Source organism: Motacilla alba, chromosome 5 (assembly GCF_015832195.1).
Source record: "Motacilla alba alba isolate MOTALB_02 chromosome 5, Motacilla_alba_V1.0_pri, whole genome shotgun sequence".
Lineage (NCBI taxonomy): Eukaryota > Metazoa > Chordata > Aves > Passeriformes > Motacillidae > Motacilla > Motacilla alba.
Window position 1 is genome coordinate 29,422,980 of NC_052020.1, and position 12,495 is coordinate 29,435,474.

The following is a 12,495-nucleotide window of genomic DNA, read 5'->3' on the forward strand; positions in this document are numbered from 1 at the left end:
CATGGCTGCATCACTGACATAACAGCTGGACTCATACAAAGTTCGTTCCATCACCAGCTGCCTTCTCAGGAAGCTGCTGACACTTGCTTTGTTATAACATTGCAGCACTAGTCTGGACTTTGCCACTCAAAAGACGACACTTGGTGACCAACTGAAGCCCTGTAATCAGCTACACAATGGGCAGCACAATCACAGCTGGAGCTCCAGGCAGGAGCTGACCCTGCTTATCCACACTGTTAGCACTGCTACAATTAAGCCTACTGCTTTCCTTCAGCAGCTGACTGGGTCTGTTTCCCAGTTTCAGAGAGGATCAGGGGTCTATCAGCAAGACTACCCAGAGGAGTGGGACAACAGAATAGCCTAACACAGGATCTCCTGGGCACTACAACTAGGAGAAGGCCATGAAACACCTGAGACAGGACAGACTGAGGGGTGACCACGCTACATGTATCTGAAGTTTATACATGCAGCATGCACATATTCAAAGTGAGTTCCCAGCTAGAAATAAAGTACTGTGCACAACCTACCCAGGAAAGCTGATCCACAATAGGCAAAACAATATTTTAGCGTGAACTATGCCACATACTGCAGACATAAAGACTCTGTCAAAAATGCAGCAGGGTCTGGAAATTGTTCTGGTCCCACAATGTCCACCCCACTAACCAGAATCAATATAAACTTTTGCTCTGGGATATAAATCACCCTTCCAAACTGATAGTATTTTACATGGACTACGTGGAAGTGTAACTGATTGTCACAGCATACAGGAGAGTGGCAAGATGAGGCTAAGAAGATTAGTAGAGTAACACACTGGTGAATCAGGTGCAGAGACTGCAGTACTTGCTAGGGCCAGGAATAGATTCCTCATCATCCGACTCACACCTGTGCTTTCACGGGAGAGAGCAACCCTCTGCTCTTTACCTACTGCTCTGGTTTAGCTCAGAGATACTGCTCCACTGTCCTGATTGTTTTAACTGCCTAAGGCTATCAGAGTGTGAGGTTTTAAAGAGACAATAATACTGAAAAGTTTGGCTGTATAAATTACAAGCAATCAGAATGATGTGATGCACAGCAGAAAGAAATCAAGGTGATGTGTGCAAATGGCAATCGTACACCTCCAGAAAACAACTTGAGGTTTAAACCGATGGAAATAACTTTGCACTCAACATATTTAAATTTCAAAGGTCCCATCTACAATGCAGCCAGCTCTTACTCAGACAACTCTTCTGTTTTTCTGGTCGACAAGTGCAGTCCCACCAGTTTTAGCCTCCAGACCTTACCTTTTCCGGGGAGGGATCCTGGAGCTCTCCCACTCTTTGGCCAGCTCCTAATTCACAACATCCGCAGGTAGACTAGGCTGCCTCCAGCAAGTCCAAGGGGTTTCAGATGCCAGTCGTTTTCAGCGCAGGTGTGTGTGACCGACAGTTAATACAGCAACCAGACAGTCTTCCTAAACCAAAGAAGTACATTTTAATCTTAATACAGCACAATGCTAGAGAGGTTTCAAACACGAAACGAGCTATGTGTATGGATAGCCTAGCTCTCGTACATCAGGCCCTGGAAGACCTGACTTCTTCAGAGCCTCCAAACAGCACCTGTACCTGCCCCTTGCCCAGGGCAGCACCCTGACAGCTGCCTCTCCTTGGGTGAGGCTGAGCCTTTCTGCTCTGCACTGTCCTTCTGGATCGCAGCCACAGCACACACACAGAGCAACTTCACTGGAGTCAGTGACCAAAGGTTCACTGCTACCATTTCAGCCAAGGTCTCAGTTAACCCTTGGAGGGTCTGCAAGAAATTGCTTTACTTCTATTTTCCCCATCAATGTCTCAATTTTTAAAGTAAGCTTCATTGCTGACACCTCTCACCCCCACCCTATCTCTCCTAATATTGCCTCCTTATCTTCCTCGATCTCCTCTCATCCTCACTTCTCCAATCATCACACTTTTCTTCTCTCTTCCCCATTCCAGGACAGAGTGTGGACTTCATGCAAGCAGACCCTTCCCAGTGCCACCCACCCAGCACCCCAACCTGTTCCTGGGGGCACTGGCACTGTCCTCTCTGCTCCAGTGATCTGACTGCCTTTGACCTCCATGTTGGGCTCAGGCAGCAGGGCTGCATGATCCAAGCAAGTGGAACCCATGAACTGGGGCTCTCTTTCTCTTCAAATGCTGACATTTGGGATGCCACATTCCTGATTTTCACAGAAGTCATGCCTCGAGGTGACAGCTTCAACACACAAGTATCCGACACTTTATTTACATCGGCCTCACAAATCTTACAACTCGAGGGCTTGTCATACATAGCATTATATATGGATTAATTGCATATGAAGAAGTTAAAGCAAGGACATTTATGTGTCAGACTGTGTAACAAATGAGTTCTTCATATTATCCTAATGAATCTCAGCATTTTTGAGCACCAAAATCCAAGAGGAATTCAAGACACGTTTTCCTTGATAAACAAAACAAAACAAACCTACACTGTGTTTATTTAGATGACACTGAACTACAAAACCACTACAACTAAAAATGCAGATTAAATAACTAATCCTCCCCCCAAAAAATCTTCCCAATGAGATTAATGGAGCAATGAATAGCATAAACCCACTAATTAAATCAATGTAATATGGGTATTATTGAGACACATCTAGCACCTTCTGCCTATGCACTGAAGCTTGCATCTACTTTGGAGTCTCTATTATAACGAGAAATAGTTGCTATTTTACTAGCTACATATTTCTATATCAGACTGGGAAAGAACTTGTTTGTTGTCTAGCTTTGGTATAAATTGTTGCCACATATATGTTCTTAAAAATCATTTGTGCATAATCCGTTTTCCTTATATGCATTTTGTCACAGTTGGATATTTGCCACAGATTTCTACTGAACTATTTATCAGACATATGCAAACAAAATTTCAAAAGGCATTTCCCTAGAATCACAAAAACACTGAGAATGCTTTTTACATAGTCAGATGTACTTGTCTATAATTTGAAATGTAAAAGACTGAGGAACAAAATTATACAAAATAAGCAACTGCAACACACTTCCAACTCATTAAATGCAGAAACATGAATATTACAAAAGGCTTCAAGCCACCCTAACTTTAGAACAACAGTCCTGCTCAGTCCATCCCTTTCCCTGGCACCAGCGCTCAGGCCATCCATGGGGCTTCACCTGGAGCCAGACCAAGGAACTCATCAGCCCTCTGAATGCTACCCCATGCTACCCTAAAGCCTGCTAGTTTTCAGCTGTATCATCATCTCTCAAATTTGGCTCACAGCACACAGCCCAGCAGGAAGAAGTTCCCTTTTCACAAAATACTGCGTCATTTTGAACTCAGAGTGCTGGAGAAACCTTACCTTTGATTACAAATGTATCTACTCTTGAAAGAAAACACTCATTGAAGAAAATCTTCATTAGTAAAGACTATGTCATATTACACGTGAGCAGAGCAGTAGAGCTGAAGATAAAGATTTGACCTCAATGCTCACCTGATTAATACAAAGCTTAAACTGTTCAGAAAAGGTGATTTGTTTTTTGTTTGGTATATAAATGGAGTTTGTGTGTCAAAATACTAATGATTCAAAACGAGTAGTGTTTGTAGTAAGGGAAAATCAAACAAAAAAACCAGACAGAATAGTGTGAACATCCACTTGCATACACAAAAATAGTTAAAAACTAAAATCGCAGACTTCCCAAAACAGCACTTCCTGCTTTGGCTGTTCCTCTGACACAAACATTCCTGATGTCAGCAGGTTGGGGACTACACATGAGCATAATCTAGCAGTACTGCTCATCAACTGAGAATACAAAGAAAAGCAAACAAAAAAGAAAGCAAATTCCTAATGGAAAGTGGTTAGTTGAGCGTTCCTTCAACTGTCTTTTTTTAGTATTTACATCACTTTATTATTTCTACACTTTCTACAAAGAGAGCTAAGGTCCATGCAACTAACCGGTGATAAGCTGAGCAACAGAAAAATCTAGTCACAACATTGCTCCATGACTTATCTGGGATTCTCCTCAGAAGAAAGTGCCAAATTTGGAAACAGAAAGTGATTCTGTGTCTTCTCAGAAACTCCCCCTGTTTTGGCAGGACTTACAAAGAGGATGATGCAGATTTCCTTTCTAACTGAAGTCCCACCATGTCTCTTGATAAGGACTTCTGAACCTCTTCCTACACTGGACTGAAACACTGCAGAAGGACATGTAGGACACAGTCCCTCATCTCCTGAAATGCAAATGCCTTTTGCTCCTTTTGCAACAACAAAAAAAATAATTGGAAAACCAACTCTGTAAAGCAACAACTAGCACTTACCCAAGGAAAACAAGTGATTTCAAGGTTATGGGCATCCTTTCCCAGATACATCTGGGTGGGTGCCCTATCTCTACTGAAAACTTCCATTAAAGCCCTGAGACGCACATTAGACCTCTGGAGTTTCAGATTTCTTCTAAAAGCCATGCCACCACCCAACAGCTGAAGAGGCTTGGCCAGATGCCTGCATCCCCACACAACTACAGTCTCTGCAAATGCTTCTGTGGCTATTTATTGCCAAAACTAAAAATGCATTTAAATAATTTCCAAGAGTCTTTATTCTTTGCTGTTGTTATCTTGCAATATTTTGAAAAATAAATTAAACTCAGGTTTTGAACAAACACACAACTGAATTCCCTCGTGCTGCCTTCCATTATTAGACTATCACTTTTTCCTCTGTGTGCACTCATCCCTTATTATGCTTCTTCCATTCTGCTCTTCTGCTAAGGCAATGAAAATGAACCAGCTGAATTTAAATTCATATTTTCATGAATTACCATGACTCTCAATATTTTTGGGCCGAGGGGCCACCAGGAGTGTTTTGATACTTCTCACACAGGAGTGTTTTGATACTTCTCACAGCTTGCCATGCACTCCTGTCATCTACCTTTTAACATAAACCTCTCACCCATTTTCTTAATTTTCACGGTCCCAAGGATGAGCTCTGACCTACTTGTTGTAAGCTGTTGAACCATCAAACACTCACAGACCCATTGCAGGGAATGGTTATTTACTCATATATGCTCACATACCATTCATTATCTTTGAGAGCTCATCTAACTTTGTTGTTGATTTCAGATTTGGTGAATGTTTTTCTCTAAAACTGGGGTCAAATCTGACCTCACAATATGGCAGATTAAGCAGGAGAGGAGTTAAAAAGGAGCAGCTCTTACAAAACTCCACCTACACTTTCTTTATGAAGAAGTACAGCACCCATGTTATATCATGAAAGCACACTCACTGGCGTTTTGGTAACTGAAGGCAGGGTACTGTTGCCTGGCAACTTATCTGATTACCATTTTTTCAAGTATCACATGCATACTTAGATATGTTGCATAATAATGTCTCACTTTTATGCAGCCTAACCCAATGGGAAAAAAAAAAAAAAAGAGAGGGATGGGGGCAGGAAAGCTACAAAAATTCATGTCTTTCTTTTCTGGAAAAAAAGTGCAAGATAGTAGCTCAAAAACAGGTTGAAACATTAGTATTCCTGAATTTTATTCCTGCTTTTCCTGGCTTGCTGAATGTGCTTATACAAGCATTTTACTTTATCTACTTGTCTGCAAAATGACACTAATAATACCAGCCTCACAGAGACAGACTGAAAATTCATTAAGAACTGAGAGATTCTCAAATGAAAGATGCAGTGAAAGTGCTGGTGTTTGCACTTACAGCTTTTTAGTACTCCAAACGTTGCTAAGCCATGGTCCTTAAGCATAGCAAATGCTCATCATTGTCATGACATTGTCCAGTCCTTGTTTCTCAAACCAAGGAAACTATATTTCTTGCATCAGAATGGGACACTTTCCCACTTTCTATGTCTGATATGTAGCTGGGGAAAATAAAAATAGAATGAAAAACCTACTCCCACTGCCCTACACACAAGGCAGCATACCCCAACTTGGAGTATCTAAGAGAAGGGCATGGATTCTAGAAAGTTGACCTTTTGCACATCCACATTTTATAAGGCAACATAATATAACATAATGAATTGCCTTCTTTCTATATGCACCTCAGTATTCCACTGCACAGGAAATGGCATAGCTGCCCAGGGCTCTCCTAATACCATGCTAACCTCTGTCAGCTCAAATGGCTGAGGCTGATGGTTTGGAAAGTATCTCATCTCCATGGTAAAGTATTAAGCAACAAAGGAAAACCAAAAGCAACAGCAGCCAAGCTCAATATTCCTAAGGAATCATTACATTACCTTCACAGCAGCTTTTCTCTCTGTAGTAAGACATTCAATCATTTTTATAAACCATGCCCTACATCCTGAAGCTCCTGTACAAGTCTACTTCCAATTAAAAGCTTAATTGTGAGGAATGCCTAGGAAAGAATTGCTGGATCAAAATAAATCAAATTACATGGTATCTACTATACCACTAGGGGAAACTATACACATCTTAAAAACAACAGAAATTACAAAAATAAATAACTCTTCTTCTAGAACTTACTAGAAGCATCCTTACCATAAGCATCTGCTGACACAAAATACAGAGAAAACACATGGCTCAAAGTGTCCCACGGGTTAAGCAAGTCTGGCTTTGCTAGGTCAGTTAGCAGGAGAAGAAACAGCCAAATCCACTGCTATCATCAGGAACGCTGCCGCAAGCAGAGAGGAATGTCTACCTAGAGCTCTGCACAGACGCAGCCCCAGCCAAGATTTCCCAGTCCAGATTAGGCTGATGGAGCCAAATGATTTGGATCATGATCTGTGCATGCATTCTGGATGAAAGAAATAAAAACAAAACAGACTTCCCATCCCCAGAAGGCACTTGGCAGTACACACAGCACTACGCTAGAGCTACCCATACTAAAGACAGAGCTCCCCTCTTCAGAAGTACTTCATCATGCTCGCAGCAGAATCATGAAAACAGGACAGAGAGGTGCTCCACAGAAGTTCTTCATATAGGCTGCATCCAATAAATGGCACACCTGAGAGCAAAGATCCAGCAAGGAAGAAGTCAAACAGAAGCTTCACCACACTATGCTATCAACACTCACCTAGTGACTACTAATGCTTTGTATCTTATGCAATGAAAGCAAGACAGCATTTGTGGTAGGGAAGATTCCCTCAGTCATTTAATCCAGCTTTGACAGAAGCATGTGAAGGCGGGGGAGTTTCAAAATAAGGTTGTGGTGAGCTCTAGAGCACTGACACCAACAAAAATCCAGAACAAAAGAAAGGGTAACATGAAACACTTCCCACTTCTATGTAATGATTAGACACCTCTGACCTAGTAACTGATAGGTATGCTCATTCAGATATGCCTACAAATAAATCCCTAAAGCAGCCTAGCTTTTATTTTGCCTCTGAGGACATGTTAACGAGCAGCATGTACCTGCAAAGCCTTCTACACTCATTTTAGCTGGACTGTAAGGTGCACGAGCTCTGGCTCACAGCAGATATTATTGGGTGTATCATTTACAGCCAGGAATGTAGAGCTCTGACTAACCAGAAAGAGAGCGTTGTTCTGAATTGGCACAGATGTTGGTATCTGCTCCTGCAGAGCCAAAGCCTTTGCCCAGTCTGGCTTTCTTTCAAGACTTCTTGTGGTCGCCTGCACAGCCACCTTACCGAGGAACTCAGGAACCAGCTGGATACTCCAGCCTCACATATCATAACAGAAATGTGAAAAACAGACCAGCTCATTTCTGACGTACACAGCTAACCAGCCCTCTGCTCCCTCACCCAGTCTGTACTGAGCCTGCTAGGTCAGGTGAGAAAGCCACCAGAGAATACCGAAACACATATAGGAAGCAGATCCAAGAAGGGATCATTTACAAACCTTACCAAGCAAGCCACAAGCAGGAAATACCTCTTATGCTGGAAAACATTACCTAACTGGATGATGAAACTTCTTTCAAAAGAAGTAAGGAAATATACCATACTTTACCTTTCACATCAAGCAAATTTTGTTTTGAAACAGAACTCCCACTTGTACTGTTCAATTTCATTTCTTTCACTCCAGAAACAACCCAGGGACACCACTGGACGCTGCCTCATCTGCAGCTACATAGGAACATGCAGGACAGAAGTGACCACATGTAAGTTTGCTCAGGTGCCACTTCCCCATCTGCAGGGCATGGCTCTGGCACCTGAAAGCTTAACAAGGTACTGCAACTGCTATGGAGGTAGGAAGTGCTTCCCACAAAAGGATGGTGAGGAGTGGGAATAAAGGCTTTTCCTACCTCCTGCTGGCAAACCATTTCTTTAAGTAATTGACCCATTTTCTAGAGAATAATTAGCCCTGAGGAATGAAGCACTGCTGCCCTTTAATTAGCCATGTTGTTACCTCTCCTCTTACCATATAATAGCAGGCTGTCTGAGACTGAAAAAAGAAACAAAACACAACAAAACAACACAATTTCATTTTCTTAAACATGGTATTTGTTGAAGGCAATCCAGAAACAAAGAATCCTAAGGTACAATTTGCAACAATACAATTTTCTATTGCTTCTATGATTTCACCATCAGAACAAGGTCTCCTCCCCACCACCACTCTTTAAGCCCCCCCAATGTATTTTCTCCTTTTTAAAAGCTTTTTCATTATGCTTCCCAATCATCTTTCACGAGGAAAAACTTTTTTCTGTTGTCAGACAGCTTAGCAGAAAGGGCTCTTTTGCCTAAAACCTAGTCAGATCTCCTGCAGATAATTTTATTAAAATCTCACTAAGTTTCTTACAACACAATTCAACAACTTGGATAAGGACTGAAGTTTTTTAGTCTAGGGAGACTAGAGGTGCATACCATGAACAAGGGGCACAAGAAAGCACACCACAGCCAGTGAGGCAACTCCAAAACTTGCAAAAGACTCTTCAAACAAGTCTCACAGAGATGACACTTAGTGACCGATCCCATGCTGCAGAAAAAGGAGCTGTAAAACTTAAATTCAAATAAAACTTGGAGGTAAAACTTAAATTCATCTGACTAATTATGCCATGAGAAGAAACACCCCTCCTGGACACAATGCAGTGCCTGTCAGCAGCCCTGGAACACCTGATCCGAGGACAGTTACTGTCTTAACCAAGCAGACGGGTATTAAAAGCATATTTACAATGCCAGAAAACAACTCCTCTCCCCATCTCTTAACATGTGGGAATAAGTTAATCCACAAATTACAAGGTCAAAAGGATCTCTACATCTTCACTCCTTAGAACATCTCCAAGATGCTGAATAAAGTATAGATTGTTAAAAGGTATCTTAAAAGACTCCACATGCTGTCGAGTTCATCACCTTATCCAAAAGCCTCCTCCTGCCTTACACTCTAATCTAGAAACCTGCATCTCCCTTCAAGTCTAAATTTGCCTTTCACTGTTTGGCACCACGTAACATAATGACATTGTCAGCAAAAGTGCAAAGTCCCCACTACCAGGTACCATTTCCATATGGATGCAGAGATCTAGGTTACTCTCAGCCTACACACCCATCCATACCTCTGGTTTTTAGACCCCTTTATCACTTCTGTAAACTACCACGGGATCTTGCCATAGAAGTTCCAAGGTTTGCAATCTCCAAGGAAGCAGCTTGTTTTCTGCCTCCACCATCAGCCTTCAGTAGAGTGGGCACAGCAATACTGACCAAGGCTACAGACATGCTGCCAGGGCCTCAGCAAGAAGTTATGCGGCAACAAGCAGTACTGCCTCAACTTCTGCTTGCCCGTCCATTTCCTTTCCACCAGACTATACTACATGTTTTTTCAATATTCCTGTGATCAGAGGATCTCAGAATGTTTCACTTTGAACCAGCTGCTTCTAGCACTTTTGCTGAGCTTTGTTTAGAAAGCTGCTATAGCTACTACTTAAAACAAACGATTTGGAGTTAAGTCTTGTTTCAATTTGACAATGACCTGTGAAAAACGCCATTTTCCAGTACCTCAGTTTCCTCTTCTACAAACGGAGACACCCAGTGTTCTTCAGGGGCAGCCTCAACAGAGAAGCATGAAATTCTCAGATATACACACCAAGAGCATATATTCCTCAGGGAGAAAATATCTACTTTCAGATTTAGTGAAAAATCTTAACTTATGCACAGTAGCAAGCTGCTGTTAACTAACACGGGAAAACTGACATTTCTCCATGGAAGAAGTCATATCTTCTCACTGGGACAAGGTGCTGGGATTCAAGAAGGACCTTCAGGATGCGTCATGGACTCAAGAGTATCTTACAGATTTCCTAAACAATTTTTCTCAGTGCTGGCTGAAAGTGCCTACAGGCATTTTGGATTCCATGTCAGTAAGTCTTTCTTTTCTGTTTCCTAATGACTTAAAGTATTTTTGTTTTAATTACTTCCTATTTACCACCAAACAGTAGCTAGCGCCATCCCTAAGCGATGTTGTACATGTATTAATGCATTGTGTCCCTGGAAAACACAGAATGGAGAGCTCTTTGGGCAATCTGTTCTTCTTGCAAATCCCCAATGCACACAGCTCTGACAGTCACGGAGATGTTACCACCTTGTCTGTGAAAAAAAACCAGCTCCTGCAGGGACTGCGTTTTTTTGTCTCAGAAATAAGAGAAAACAGGAAAAACATGTCAAATAAACAATGCCAGAGAACAATACCAAGTATTTCACATAACAGAGTTTTTCTGCATCTGCTGTGTAATTATGAGGCTTAACGAGTTTGTATATCCCCAGCAGTTTTGGACCAGCAATGTGAAATGAGATCTAGAAAGTCCCAGTATAACGGTCCAGCTTAAGATGAACAGGACAGGGCAGCCTCCCCAGCATCCCTGCTCCTAAGCATCCTAGAAACAATTTGCAAAACCCTAGAGTAAAATAAGTGAATGGGGAACAGAAGGAATCAGATTTTCCATTTTGCAAAAATTCAGCTAATCTGAATATTTTCCCATACCAAAAACGGAACAAGAGCAAACATCTTGAGACTAAGTTAGTTTAAAAAAAAAAAAAAAAAACCCAACAAAAAAAACCCCAAAAAACAACAAAACAGAAAAGAAAAAACTCTAATTTTCAACTGTAACCATGACCTCTGGATTTACACACAGGAGTAATTCACAAGGTTGCAGAAAAGTCACTGAACGGACCAGAGCCAGTTTCCACCTCCCAGTTCAGCTCTGCAAACGCTGGGCTCATTCAGAGCTATTTCCCCTTGCCTAGAATAAAGTTTTACAGAAATCAATATACAAAGATGTTTCGAGACATTTCTTTCCTTTTCGTGGGGAAGAAAAAAAAACAAAAAAAAAACACTATACAGTGAAAACAGTGAAAAGCAGCTCCGATTTCAACAGCCCTTCCACCCTGCTTTCCCTGAGCCCCGAAAACTTCGCAGCCGGGGTCGGGAGCTCCCGAGCAGAACCCCCTCGACACGCTCCGCGCTGCCTCCCCGAAGAGCTGCGGGGGGCGGCGGGGCCCGGCCTGCGGGGCTGCGCCGCTCCCCGGGAGGGGGCGACACACCGCTGCCCGGTGGCCCCGCGGGGCCCGCCGCTGGCGGGGAAGCTGCCGCTCGGCCGCCCGCCTTTGTCTCGCTCCGGCCGGCACCCTCCCGGCGGGGGCGGCACGGCCCTCCCGCCGCCAGAAAGCGAAACCAACGGCGCCGGGCGCCATCCCCGCCCTCCGCCCCGGGCAGCGCATCCCCCGCGCCGCTCGGCTGCGGGGAGGCCGCCGCGGGCCGCGCGCACCCCCGGCGGGGCGGCCGTGAGGGCAGCGGCCGCGGGCAGCTCCCGGTGCCGCCGCTCGGCCCCCCCGCCCGGCCGCGGCTCGTGTCCTCACCGGTGTCCATGGGTGCCCCGCGGCCGGCGGGAGGTGAAGTGTGCCAGTGACACTCGCCCGTAGTATGGATGCGGTTTCAATCTGCACATGCTCGCTCCAGACAGCCAGCCTGCCCCGCCACCTTCCCTTAACTCTTTCCGCACTGCCTCGCACTGCCTCCCCCGCCCCGCGGCGCCGGCCCCGCGTCCCCCTGCCGGCCTGCGGCCGCTTCCCTCGGTCCGCTGGCGCGGGGGCCGGCCCGGCGAGCCCTCCCGGGGCCATCGCGGGGCACAGAGCCTGAAGGCGGCGGGGTGGCCCCAAGGGAGGGATCTGCGTCCCCTGGAGAACCGGTGCGGGCCGGTGTGTGCTCAGGTGAGCGTCGGGAACACCCTGCCCTACCCAAACGCCTGGAGTGTTGGCTCCGGCCGGGAACGCGAAGTGGCACAGTGCGCCTTGGCTGGTGAGCCTGCAGTACGAGTCCTTCATATTTACTCCTCCAAAGAAATCCGTAACAAAAACAAATAAACACACACACCCCATCAGCTGAGGGATGCAACCCCCATGCGCCTCTTGTTGGATCTGGACGCTGACAGGACATCCCTGCAGTGCAGGAAATCAAACACAGCTACCAAAGGAAGTATTTGTCTGCAGCTTCAGTATTAAAATAGGGAAACACAATTCTGAAAAATGTGTTTTTCCACCCAGAAGGATCTTTCCAGATTCAGAAAACTATCCGAGGAAGAACAGTAAGA

The 12,495-nt window shown here is 44.3% G+C and overlaps 1 protein-coding gene across 5 annotated transcripts in view; it reads right to left on the minus strand.

Moving 5' to 3' along the window:
* The window catches only part of TMEM229B (transmembrane protein 229B), a 35,272-nt gene extending 23,012 nt beyond the window's left edge, over positions 1–12,260 (minus strand). For 2 of the 5 annotated variants that reach the window (XR_005257192.1, XR_005257190.1), the window contains exons 1-2: positions 11,765–12,260; positions 1,281–1,450 (exon numbers count right to left, since the gene is read on the minus strand). The gene's annotated coding sequence lies outside the window, so the exon portion shown is untranslated. The remainder of the gene's footprint in view (positions 1–1,280; positions 1,451–11,764) is intronic. The other 3 variants (XR_005257193.1, XM_038138923.1, XM_038138922.1) reach the window with 3 other exon arrangements.
* Positions 12,261–12,495: the final 235 nt, after the last annotated feature.